Source organism: Alexandromys fortis, unplaced genomic scaffold, assembly GCF_014885135.2.
Source record: "Alexandromys fortis isolate MF-2015 unplaced genomic scaffold, M_Fortis_MF-2015_v1.1 scaffold_155, whole genome shotgun sequence".
Taxonomy (NCBI): Eukaryota; Metazoa; Chordata; class Mammalia; order Rodentia; family Cricetidae; genus Alexandromys; species Alexandromys fortis.
Window position 1 is genome coordinate 2,382,290 of NW_026068052.1, and position 11,783 is coordinate 2,394,072.

At 50.5% G+C, this 11,783-nt stretch overlaps 1 long non-coding RNA gene across 1 annotated transcript; it reads left to right on the forward strand.

The window, feature by feature from the left end:
* The first annotated feature begins 7,842 nt into the window (after positions 1-7,842).
* Positions 7,843-10,932, forward strand: LOC126487059 (uncharacterized). Its single transcript, XR_007588265.1, has 4 exons — positions 7,843-8,141; positions 9,416-9,476; positions 10,248-10,444; positions 10,781-10,932. It is a non-coding gene; the product is annotated as an uncharacterized lncRNA (long non-coding RNA).
* Positions 10,933-11,783: the final 851 nt, after the last annotated feature.

Sequence of the window (11,783 nt, forward strand, 5' to 3'; positions counted from 1 at the left end):
CAAGGAGGAAGAGAGATGGGGAGGGGAGCAGAGGGAGAGAGGCAGGGAGGGAGGGATGAAGATGTGTGTGTGTGTGTGTGTGTGAGTGTGCGTGTAAGTGTGCATGTGTGTGTGCACCTGTGAGCTCAGGTACCAGCAAGGATTAGCAAGGAGCACCATATCCTCTGGAACTAGAGTCCCAGGTGGTGGTCAGCTTTGCATCATGGATCATGGGAATCCTACTCAGGCACTGTTAACTGTGAGCCGTTTCTGTAGCCCCTAAAGCATCCGTTTTCTTTGTGGCAAGGAATAGTGACTGCGAAAGTTTGATTTTTTACTTTTCTTTTAATTTTTTCTTTGTAATTTTATGGCTTTCCCTAATTCTGAAATATGTATTATTTCTGTATNAGAGAGAGAAACACACACACACACACAGAGAGAGAGAGAGAGAGAGAGAGAGAGAGAGAGAGAGAGAGAATATGAAAATCCAATCTTGGCCATCTTTCTCCCTAACCTGTTCCTTACCATTGACCTTGGCAGCGCTGGAGCTCACAAACAGCTGTCAGGATTTTTCAAACTGTTCTGGGGCCAAGGTCTTTGAGCAGACAACGGGGCCATCCAGGCTGGTAGTCATTTGATTTGATTTGATTGTGGAAGTGGGTATTAAACCCAGGATTTCACACATGCTGGCAAGCACTCTGCCACTGAACGATATCCCCAGTTCTCTTTTGTACATTTTCGTACATTTTGAGACTTGGTCTCACTGTGTTGGCCTGGCTGGGAGTGAACTCACTTTGTAGCCCAGGCAGGCCTTCAAAGTTTCAGCCTCCGACCTCAGTCTCCGAGGTAACTGGGATTTCAGGGCTGTGCCACCAGACCTGGCTCAGGCTGGTAGTTTTCACCTGTTTCCAAATGCTTCTGTGAACAGTGTTTGTTTGTATATACAGTGAGTGAGCCAGCAGGGCTATGTTATGGAGCTATCTACAGAGTCTCTGTCTCTCAAGGAACCCAGAGAGCACCCAAGACAGCCTTGAGGTCTACTTCAGGCTACATTCAAGTGTCTGCTCCCTCGACCTGGCTTCAGGTGGATATGGTTAGAGACAGGGTTATAAAAGCAAACTTGACAAAGAGGGTAGAAGTGAGGGAGGAATCTCTGGGCGCAATGGAGACAGCCTAGCTAGTTGCCTTTGCCCAGGTGCTTGCCAGTCAGCCACACAACCCACAAGTGCTTGTGCATACTCAGGGCTGGCCCAGGCAAGGGGACACTGGTAGAAGTCATTGCCCAGGGAGCTGGGGTAGCACAGCAAATGCAGAGAGAGCGCGGTGCAGATCCAATGAAGCAGGTTTGAGTTGTGCTGAAGAGTGAGAGGAAGGGGGGGGGGGTTCTGCTTGCAGGGAAAATGAGAGCGAACCCGACCAGAGGCCAGGAGGCCTGTGCTGATAGATCCATCCAAGACCTGAGCTGTGGTCCTTCTCTGGGTTTCAGAGTCCCCGGCTCTCAGGGAGGGGCTCTGCTCTGGTATCCCTGCTGCCAGTTCCCATTAAGCCAGGACCCACTGAATCCAGATATAGAGACTCTATTCATGTCTGAGGACATCTTTGAATCCTTTGCATCTGAGATTCGGTGGGACCTCCCAGAGCAATCAGCCTTCTAGGCAGCACCCCTCCCCTAACCGCCCAGTGGAGAGGAATCTTTAGGAACTTGTCTTTGGGGGGTGGGGCAGGCTTCCCCCTTCATCTTTCCCATCTCACCTGCACCTCCGGAAGTCCTTCCTGTATCTCCCTTTCATCCCTTCTGTATATTTGGGTTCTCCTGAAAGGAGTGTCTCTGGGGTCCCATTTTGAATTTCTTTTGTTTCCCCCAACCAAGGAGAGGAAGAATCTGACTGCACATCTGTTTGGAATTTGGGGTGGGGGTAGGGAAATGAGGCGGCTCACTTCTGGAGCACTCCATGAGTTCCAGGGTGGGGGGAACCTGGGAAAAACCAGAGCCTCCTGCCACCCCCTCCCCCTGTACACCCCACCACCACCACTACCACCACCACCATTGTCCCTGTCAGCTGCCTCTTTGGCCTTTCTCATCTCTGAAACAAACAAACAATCAGGAGGCAAACCTGAAACCTTGTGCTGAGACGGTAAACAGCGCGGCCGGCTGGGCTCCGGCCTTAATGGGCCCCAGCCCCGGCCTGTCTGCTCCCGCCGGCCTGCCTCCAATGTGTTTCTGATTTGTACCGAGCTAGCGGCTCTGCCACGCTGAATGTGGCAGCTGCCTCAGCCCCGCCTCTCGGGAATGCAGGGGTGGGAAGGTTGGGAGAAGTGGGAGGCGGGGACCCCACCTCCTCAACCAGCTTGGTGCAGAGGCCGTGGCAGGAACTTCTGAGCCATATACACAGACGTGGTCAGGGAAGGGGGTGGCAGCGCGGATGGATTTCATGTGGCTATAAACAAACATGCTTCTCATTTAAGGACCCAGGGGTGCCAGTCACCAGATCCCTCTTCCCCATTTTCCAGGGGGCAGGCAAAGCAACGACTGAAATAGGGATGCTTGGGGACCCGAGTGGGTTCTTTTCAAGGAATCCTGCCTTCCCACAAATGGTGGGAAATTTCTGAAAGTGGGAAGGGCAGAAGTGGGCAAGAAGAAAATGAAGTTCTCTGGTCAATTGCCTCCAGAAAACCTGTGAGGATCCGGGCACAAAGAGTTCTTTCTGCAAAACAACTGAGGCACAGGGGCCAGAGAAGGCAGTGTTTGTCACTCTGACTCTACATCTCGGAGCCGGAGTTTGGATGGCCCGGGTCCATGTACTGTTGTGCCTGTTTTCCCCAGAGACTGGGAGGGAGGGGTCCAGTGCCCATCAAGAAAGTGGCCTTTGGCATCCTGACCCCCACGGGATGAAGAAAAGCAAACCGCTGTCTTGGCTCAGTGGCTTCGCATACCTACGCTCTTTTCATCCTTCTGTTAAAATGTAAGGCCTATACAGTCCCACATGGACAGGGACTCCTGAGAAGGTAGTTGGCAAAGTGCTTTTGATCAAAGGTGTTTTCTTCTGACCAGGCTTGGTGGTACCTGCCTGTCATCCTAACCAGGTTAGTGAAGAAAGACTGAAAGTTTGAGGCCAGCCTGAGCTACCTAGTGAGAAAGACACTTACTTAAAACATAAATTTGGTGAAGTGCCTGCCTAGCATGTACGAAGCCCTAGATTTAGTCCTCAGCATCAAATAAAACTGGGTGCGGTGGCTCACCTTTAATTCAAGCACTTGGGAGGGGGATGTGGGAGATTAAAAATTCAAGGCCATCCTCAGCTCCTCAGCAAGTTCCAGGCCAGTGCGGGCTACATGATACTATGTCCAAAAATAGAAATAATAAATTTTAAAAACACAAAATTCTCCTGAAATCATACAATATATTCAATTTTTACCAATTCCCCCATCTTCCTCAGGTCATTAAGTCATGGCTTACCATCTCAGGGGCCTTTCTGTACTTGGGATTAAAACTAAGATTAAGGTCAGGATCAATACAGTATAGAAAACAGTAGCTTCAAGTCAGGTGGAGTGGTGTATACTTGTAATCCCAGCATGGGGGTGGGGGTTAAAGCTGGGGGATCATGAGTTTGAGGCCAGCCTGGAGTATGTAGTGAGGCTCTGGTTTTTGTTTGTTCGGTTTTTGCTTTTAAAGGAGAAAAATGGAAAGAAAATGAAGGAAGGAAAAAAAGAGAAAAACACAAAGCACTAGTTTTATTCTGGAGACTTACTCGGCTCACGTGGTCATATCTCCAGCTCTGGCTATGATAGCTAGCCAACCACTGCTCCCCTAGCTGAAAACGTTGGATTCGACCAGAAGGCAGGCCCCCGGGGGTAGCAGTCCAGTCCAAAAAGCAAGCCATCTTGGCTGCCTCTTTTCTAGACCCCAACTCACAGGAATGTGGGAGGTGGGGGAGCAGGATGTCCTTGGGAAAGCAGCTCCTGGGACCACCCTGTGCTTTGTGGATGTTTATTCCCCCTCCTGCTTTTCCCTCAAGTCCTCAACTCTTCCCTCAGTGTCTAGCCAGTTCAACATATGCACGCAGAATTGTATGTTAACAAAGAACGTTCCCTTTTTTTTTATGATTTTTGTTGTCGGGTCCCAAGCAGCTTGCAGCGGGGTGTGCTGGTCCTGGGGACAGTGAGGTTCCTTGACTGGGAGAGCAGCACAGACCCAGCCAAGCGGCGAGTGGCTGGGCAGGCGACAGTGAGTCCCCGGAAGGTGCAGGTTCCCGGCAGTGAGGGGGTGGGCAGGCAAGCGGGTGGGAGACATGTGGATAGACACATCGTGACACATCGTACTTATTTATTACTTAGAGGAGAGAGGGGGGAGGGAGAAGGAGAAGAGGACAGAGAGAGAAAGGAGGAGGAGAGAAGTGGGGAGAGAGGCAGAAGCGAAGCTGTCTCTCCGAGAGAGAAAGATGGGAAAGAGAGGGAGCTCAGGCCGGAAGCTGGAGATCAGCCTGCCTCAGCGGATGGGGGAGGGAGTAGGTGTGGCTTGTCTCTTAAAGAGACGAAAACCATAACACCCATCATTTGTGTGTACATACCTCTCTCTTTGAGCTGCAACACCAAACCCTGCTGACGTGAAGACCCTGTCACTCGATGGGACGGTTACCCCGAGGGGCTGTGCTACAAGTACCTGCATGTGGGTGTTTTCGGTGTAGGGCTTGGGAACGCAACCCTTTCTTTGCAGATGTTTTGAGGGTGAGCACCAACTGCCTTAGCCTTTGTAACATCAGATCAGACAGAAGAGGACGGAGACCCTATAACCAGGTAACCTTACTCTGTTTCCCCAGAACAGTGCGCTCCTCCTCCTCCTTTACAGCTTTCTCACCCTGTCCAGTTCCCATGGCTCTCCTATACTCAGAAGCCATTGAGCCCAGTATCTCAAGCCTTTGCACACTCCAGGGACTGCAAGGAAGACCATAATGGCAGCAGATGACATACAGGCTACCAGAAGACTGCCCAAGCCAGAGGAGTAAAGAAAGCTCCTGGCCAACCCCTGCCAGTGATGGCTTCCTGAATCAGATAATTCATTGTCCTGTCTGATTTGAAACTCAGTTTCTCATCTAAAACCTTGTGGGAGGAGATGTTAGATTACACGGCCATGAAGGGGTCCTACTTGCTTCGTCCCACTGTGACAGGATGACCAGTGCCACTACCAGCACTCTAGGGACATTACTGTCTTTTATAAGCCCTTCCTTACACAGTCAATGATATCAAGCCAGCCTTGGTTTTGACATGGGCTGTATCAAGGGATACAGAGGATCAGAGCTTAAGCAATTCGTTCGTTCATTCCCACATCCATCTAGTAATCCTGTATTGGTACCCACAGGGTGCCCAGAAATGCTCAGCTCCATCTCCAACCCAAGATGTTTATTTGTTTTATTAAATTGTTACTTATCTAATTGTTCGTGTGTGAGAATGTGGGTGGCACGGGTGTGTGGTTTTCAGAGAACAACTTCCGGGAGCTGATTCTCACCTCCCACCTTTTGGAGACAGGGTCTCTCTTGATGCTCCTGCTGTGGCAGCTGCATGTATTACCCCCCCCCCCCCCCCCGCCATCTTGCAGTAGGAGTGCTAGAATACATGCACATACAGATACACGTGTGCTGCCACATCCAGCTTGCTTTCTTTCTTTCTTTCTTTCTTTCTTTCTTCCTTCCTTTCTTTCTTTTCTTTTCTTTTCTTTCCTTCCTTCTTTCTTTCTTTTAAAATGTAGGTCCTGGGGGTGGAACATGGGTCCCAGACTTGCAAGGCTAGTTCTTTTACCCAGTGATCCATCTTCCATCCCCAGACCAGAGGATCTGTCAGCCCACATTTCCCTGGCCGAGGACTTTCCCCGGTTCAGCTCCAAAGCAGTTAACTGCCCCATACTGTCATCCCTTCCCTGTCCTCTGCCTAAGTCCACTGTGACCACCTGATCTGACACATTTGGGAGGCAGCTCCTGCCCTCCTCTAATAAGAACACCTCCTATTTAGGCCCCCAAACCCTGAGAAATAATCCCTTGTTTGCTTTACCTGAGGTGCGGCTGGGCCCCAGGCCTCTTAGCCAGAGCCTTCTGGATTCATTTTATATTCAGATCCACCTCCATCCCCATCCCAGCTCTTCACACCTTCCCAGCCCCCAGCACCTCCAAGTGCTTCCGTGGACAGCTGTGGGCAGCCATGGCAACAGAGAGAGACATGGGTACAGGCAGCAGGGGTGGCCTGGTGCATCAGTCTGGGTGCACTTGGGCAAGGACAGTGAAGGCACAGGAGCAGAGGGAAAGGGGTGGGGAGGTACCAGGGAGCATGCATGGCAGAGGTACTTGTTGGGGGAAAGCCAGCTGGGGTCTATGTCAGACTGAATGGGCCGGTGTGTGGCTCCATGTGTGACCCTCCCAGCAGCTGTCAACCTGCATTAGCACACACATGGGCAAGCCTACACTTATACTCAAGAGGCAGCAGGGTAGAAGGGAGGGTGGAGAAACATACTGCGGGGGCGGGGGTGGGGGGACAGAAGAGGTTTCTGGTCTGAGCTTTGCTTGTTGGATTTCTAAGTGTCCGCCCCCACTTGGGGCCTCAGTTTCTCCATGCCTAACCCGAGTGTGTTGAACTAGAGATCTCTAAGGACCTTTGGCGGCTCCAATATATATGCTCCAGTTCCTTGATGTTTTGCATGTGATAGCAGACTCAGAAAGGCTTTCTTCCTGAAGGAGAAACACCAGGGAAAGGCATGCAGAACCGCCTCTGAAATATGGATGAAACTTCCATTACTCTGCCATAACTTCCGGCCCCCCGCTCTGTGTCTTCTTACAACCAAAGGGAGGGCAGAGACGAGGGTGGGCTGTGTCTGGTTAATGAGGGGTGCGGCAAGAGATTCCAGCAGCAGCCTTGGACCCAGCGTTGTTTTTAGTTCCCTTAGGTTCCTGAGGTTGCTTTAGGTTCACAGACACGGTGAAGAAGCTGCTAAAGAGTCTAGAGAACCCTTGCCTGGCAAATGGACACCATTTTGTCTAGCGAGGACTTAAGGGCAGAAGTAGTGTAATGTCCAGTGACATCTCTGGAGGTTCATAAAGAACGTGGTACTTTTAGAAGATGAATAATACAGGATACACATAGCAGGGTTTTTGAAGATAACTTCATTTGTGAGTTACACAGGATTTTAAATCTGAATTATTACTAAAATTGTATTGGGTGTGGCTTAGGAATTATAGGTGGGGGTGGAATCTCCCCATACAGCCAGCCATTGGTACCACTGCTGCTGAACTGATTTTTAGTCTTGATTCCCGCAGGCTTCCCTCGATTATCCTAAGCAATACATCCGATTCTCCTATGCCTCAATTGCCTTCTATATAGTGATGGGGAGGTGGGGAAAGGGGTTAAGAATGGTTTCCTCTGCCCCAACATCTACCTAGCCAGCTCTCCTAAGGAGTAATTCCATTATTCTTATAAGACCTTGAGCTGTGGGGTCGCTGCTGAAGAAGAGGTCAGCTCCGTTCACGCTGCAAGGGGAAACAAGAGGCCCAGACTGCACACCACGGCAGGCAAGCGCTTTCCTAGCCTTCATTTGAGGTCAGAGAGGTACAGAGAGGTCAGGGGAAAGTGAGTGGCAGAATCAGGCCCAGGCAGTCCGTTGGGATCTTAGTGCAATCAATACTCTTCCACTGCCCCCCCCAACACCTTATACAATTAATTTACCTCTAGAGGTTCTAGAAAAATGGGTGGGAACTAAAGAGAGCTCTCAAGATCCACAGCTGGGTCTGAGAAGGTTAAATTCCCAGCTGGAAGCATTCAGCGAAGCTTCCAAAAATCGGGCAGTCCTTACAACTTGCAAATACGTACTTCAGGCCACAGGAAATGATCCCAGACCACAAGGCCCGGGGATTGCACCAGAACAGTCCTGCCTGCGTGTCAGCACCGTGTGGAAGCAGCAGCTTGGGTGAGAGTGGCTGCGAGGCATCCTACAGACTTCAGGATTTAGATAGACCTGGCTGGGGTGTACGCCCAGCTCTGTTATTCTCTAACCTCCTCCTCAACGCCTTCGAGACCTGACAATGATGGACGGTAGCCACTCGAGTTTCTGCAAGGCCCCACTGGCCTGGTGGATGTTCCAAAGGCTTTCAACTGCCACTCACTCTGTGCTGGAAATGCCGCAGGTACACATGTACTCTGGGTAACCAGAGGAGGTAACTCTGGTTGTGGCCTAAGCCTCCGGTTTGGGGAAAAGCAGGGGAAAGGAGACAGGGTGCTGCGGGTGGGGGTGGGTATAGTGGGAGCTGCGGGGGTCCCGCAGCGACCTTTCCTGCTCTGCTGACCAGCGGGTTCTGAGGCAAGGCTGAGGCCTGCGGGTAGGAATGCGTTTCCACAAAGCCGCTCCACCTCACCCGAGTTGGCGGGACCGCGTAGGTGCTAGGGGACTGGGGACGGGGCGGAGACAGGCCTCTGGCCTTTTCTCTGGGAAGAATCTCCTTCCAAGAGGGTCCTGCTAGAACCCAGGATTTCCATTTCAATGCTCCCTGGCAAGCTGCCCTCCTCAGAACTCGGCTAAAGGCTCGCGGAAAAGCCTTTAAAAACACACTAATTACAAACAATTCCTGGGCCTTTCCTGATTTCCCTCCACGCGGCTCTGGGGGCGGGGCGGGCCGAGCGCCCAGGGGTCATTTACATGCGCCTGTTGCTGCTCCGTGTGTGAAAGCCCACGCCAGCAGCCACATGCTGACCCCAGCGGGCCAGGACTTGAGCTCTTGTTTCCTTCCGGGTCCTTGAAGGCCTCACTGGATGCGGTGGTGGTGGTGACCGTGGTGAGTGGAGCTGAGGGAGCCTAGAGCAGGCACCTGGACAAAGGCACCATGGCTCCAGGAGCCTGTTGTAAGGACGCCAGAACAGGTCAGGCATCACCTGCCCTCAGCGGCCTGGATCCCAGCTGCGGGCCCTCAACCCTGGCATCATTGCTAGGGGGCTTCGGGTAGTTGGCCTCTGCCATGGTGCCACAGGGCAGTGGTGAAGGTGGACTCTGGCCCACCTTCTTACCTCCTACCTCTGATTCCCCAGAGAGAGAGGGGGGGGCTGTTTTAAATAGTTCCTGAGCTGGCCAAGACCAACAAAACCCCTTTCGAAAGGTTCTGAACTGTTCTAGTCTAATCTGGAGGAGCCTCTGGGGAATTCTGACAAAAGTCATGCTCACACTGACCGCTGTAGGCAGAGCCCCTCTGGAAGGGTCTGGAGGCTGAACGAAAGAAAACTATTCCAACTGGCCCCAGTCCATTGTTCTTGAAAGGAATGTGAGACCTTGGGAGAAGAAGGGCACTGGCTCCTGCCTCTGGGGCCTTTGGCGGATAGTAACAACACTCTGAGCGTGTACTCTGTGCCTAGAGCCTGTTAAATATTCACGGAGCGTGTTAAATATTCACTCATTTCATCTTTTAATCAGCCTCATGCTGAAGAAACAGATGCTCGGAGAAGTCAAGGCACTTGTCAAAGATCACAAACCGGTAGGTAAAGAAACTAGGTTTGCATCTCAAAAGAATAGGCAGAGGTGAATAGATGGAGGATGTCGATGCCCTCTTGCCTCCATACAGGGGAAAGGAAGCAGGGGAGAAGGATGTAAATATTAAAAATAAACTGCCTTGAACCCAGATGCCTCCAGAGTCTTTATCACTGATCCTCAAGGTCAAATCTGAGAATGACTGCTGTCATGTATTAGTGCCTGCTCACGTGTCAGGCATTTGACACCGGTACCTCTCAATTAAGGTCCTCATCAATTCTACAAGATAGACCAGATCGTCTCAGTCTTTTTTTATATATTTATTTATTTATTATGTATACAATATTCTGTCTGTGTGCATGTCTGCAGGCCAGAAGAGGGCACCAGACCTCATTCCAGATGGTTGTGAGCCACCATGTGGTTGCCGGGAATTGAACTCAGGACCTTTGGAAGAGCAGGCAATGCTCTTAACCACTGAGCCATCTCTCCAGCCCCTCGTCTCAGTCTTATAGAAGGGGCTGTAGAGGCATGGCGGGTAGGTGACTTTTTCAAGGCCCTAGAGTTGGTAAGCAGCAGAGATGAGACTTCAGCGTTGGCTCTGTGTTAGGTACTCTCCTAAATGAAGCATGGGCATTCCGCCTGTAGCATCTATGTGAGGCTTGGAGCAAGCATGCGAGAGTGGGCTGCTCCTATCTGCAGACAGCATGACCAACCACCTCATTTCCATCCCTCTTTCTTTGGCAAATAACTTCCCCAATCCTCCTTGCGTTCTCATCAGACTACTAGCTGGAAGGAAGTGGGTCTTACTGAAGGCCTTATGTGCTGAATGAGTGTTGGATGTCAGGCTCTGATGCTTCTGAAAGGACAAGTCACTGTCCCATTTGAGCCATGTTTACTCAGTCCCAGGAGTGAAGCTGGTCAAATAACAGAATCAGATGGAGATGCCTCTTGTCAACTCTAGAGGACTTTGCGGAGGTGAGTGGGCACTCGGAGATGAAGGCTTCCATCCCCAGCATGCTGGCATGACCTCATTGCACATGTGTCCACCACATGCGTCGGCACCACTACTGAAACATACATACCAGCGTTGGTAGGCTTCACACAGATGGGTGGGAGGGGATTGTCCTTGCCCCTGAGTTGTGTCTCCTCCAGACAGCCATCCCATAGCTCCTTTAATCCTTCCTTTCAGGGCAAAATGTCCAGACCTCCTCCCTACCTAGGCAGTTAGGGGAAGTAGAAAAATCACCTGGTTGGAATCTTGTAGACTTAGTTATTTTTGTTATCTGTTTATTTTGTTTTCTCTCCTATCAGGTGCTGGTGATGGAACTCAAGGCCATATACAGCCTAGACAAGTATGGTACAGGAGAAGTGGCTCAGAGGTTAAGAGCACTGCCTGCTCTTCCAAAGGTCCCGAGTTCAATTCCAAGCAACCACATGGTGCCTCACAACCATCTGTAATTAGAAAAATAAAATAGTACCACTGAGCTACTGGACACCCCAAATCTGGAGTTAGTTAAATTAAGCATTTTTCTTCCAGATTTCTAGCTGTGTGAGTTTTTAAAAAATTCCTTCACCCCTCAAATGACAGCAATAATAATACTATCAAGTTCTTCTGAGGTTCATATGAAAAATCACGAAGAAGATACTTTTGTGTCAGATGCAAAAATAGGAAAACAAATACTCCCCCCCCCACACTCCTCAGGGTGGGGTGGGGGGGCTGAAATTGGAACTCAGGGCCTTGTGCATGCTAAGCACATATTCTACCACCGAGCTGCACACCTAGCCTAGCAGATATCTTGCTATCAAATAGCAAGGGGGAAGAGTCAAGCAATGGACAGAGGGTGTCAGTTGTGAAGTCAGTCAGGACTCTGGATCCCCGGAACAGGACCACTGATCTTAATCTTGGAGGTAGAGGTAGTTCGTACAGATGGTGCTTCAAGCAAGAATTACAGCGGATACACATGCAGCATTCCTTAAATTTATTTTTTTAGTTATATTGAAGCATATGTATGCATGTGCGTCTGTGTGTGGGCATGTGCATGTGAGTGCAGTGACTGCAGTTGGAGATATCAGACCCCATGGAGCTGTAGTTACCGGCAGTTGTGAGTCACCTCACACGGGTGATGGGACCCGAACTCTGGTCTTCTGCAAGAGCAGGTAGTATCCATCGCTTGCCATTCTAATGCTTCGTAGCTTTATCTAATTTAGTCTCTTCTGAGAGAAACCTGCCATTATAAAATAACTGTTTCTAGCCCTGTTTCACAGACAGGGAAATAAGACACAGAAGATGTAAGTCATTATCCTAGCTAGTTAA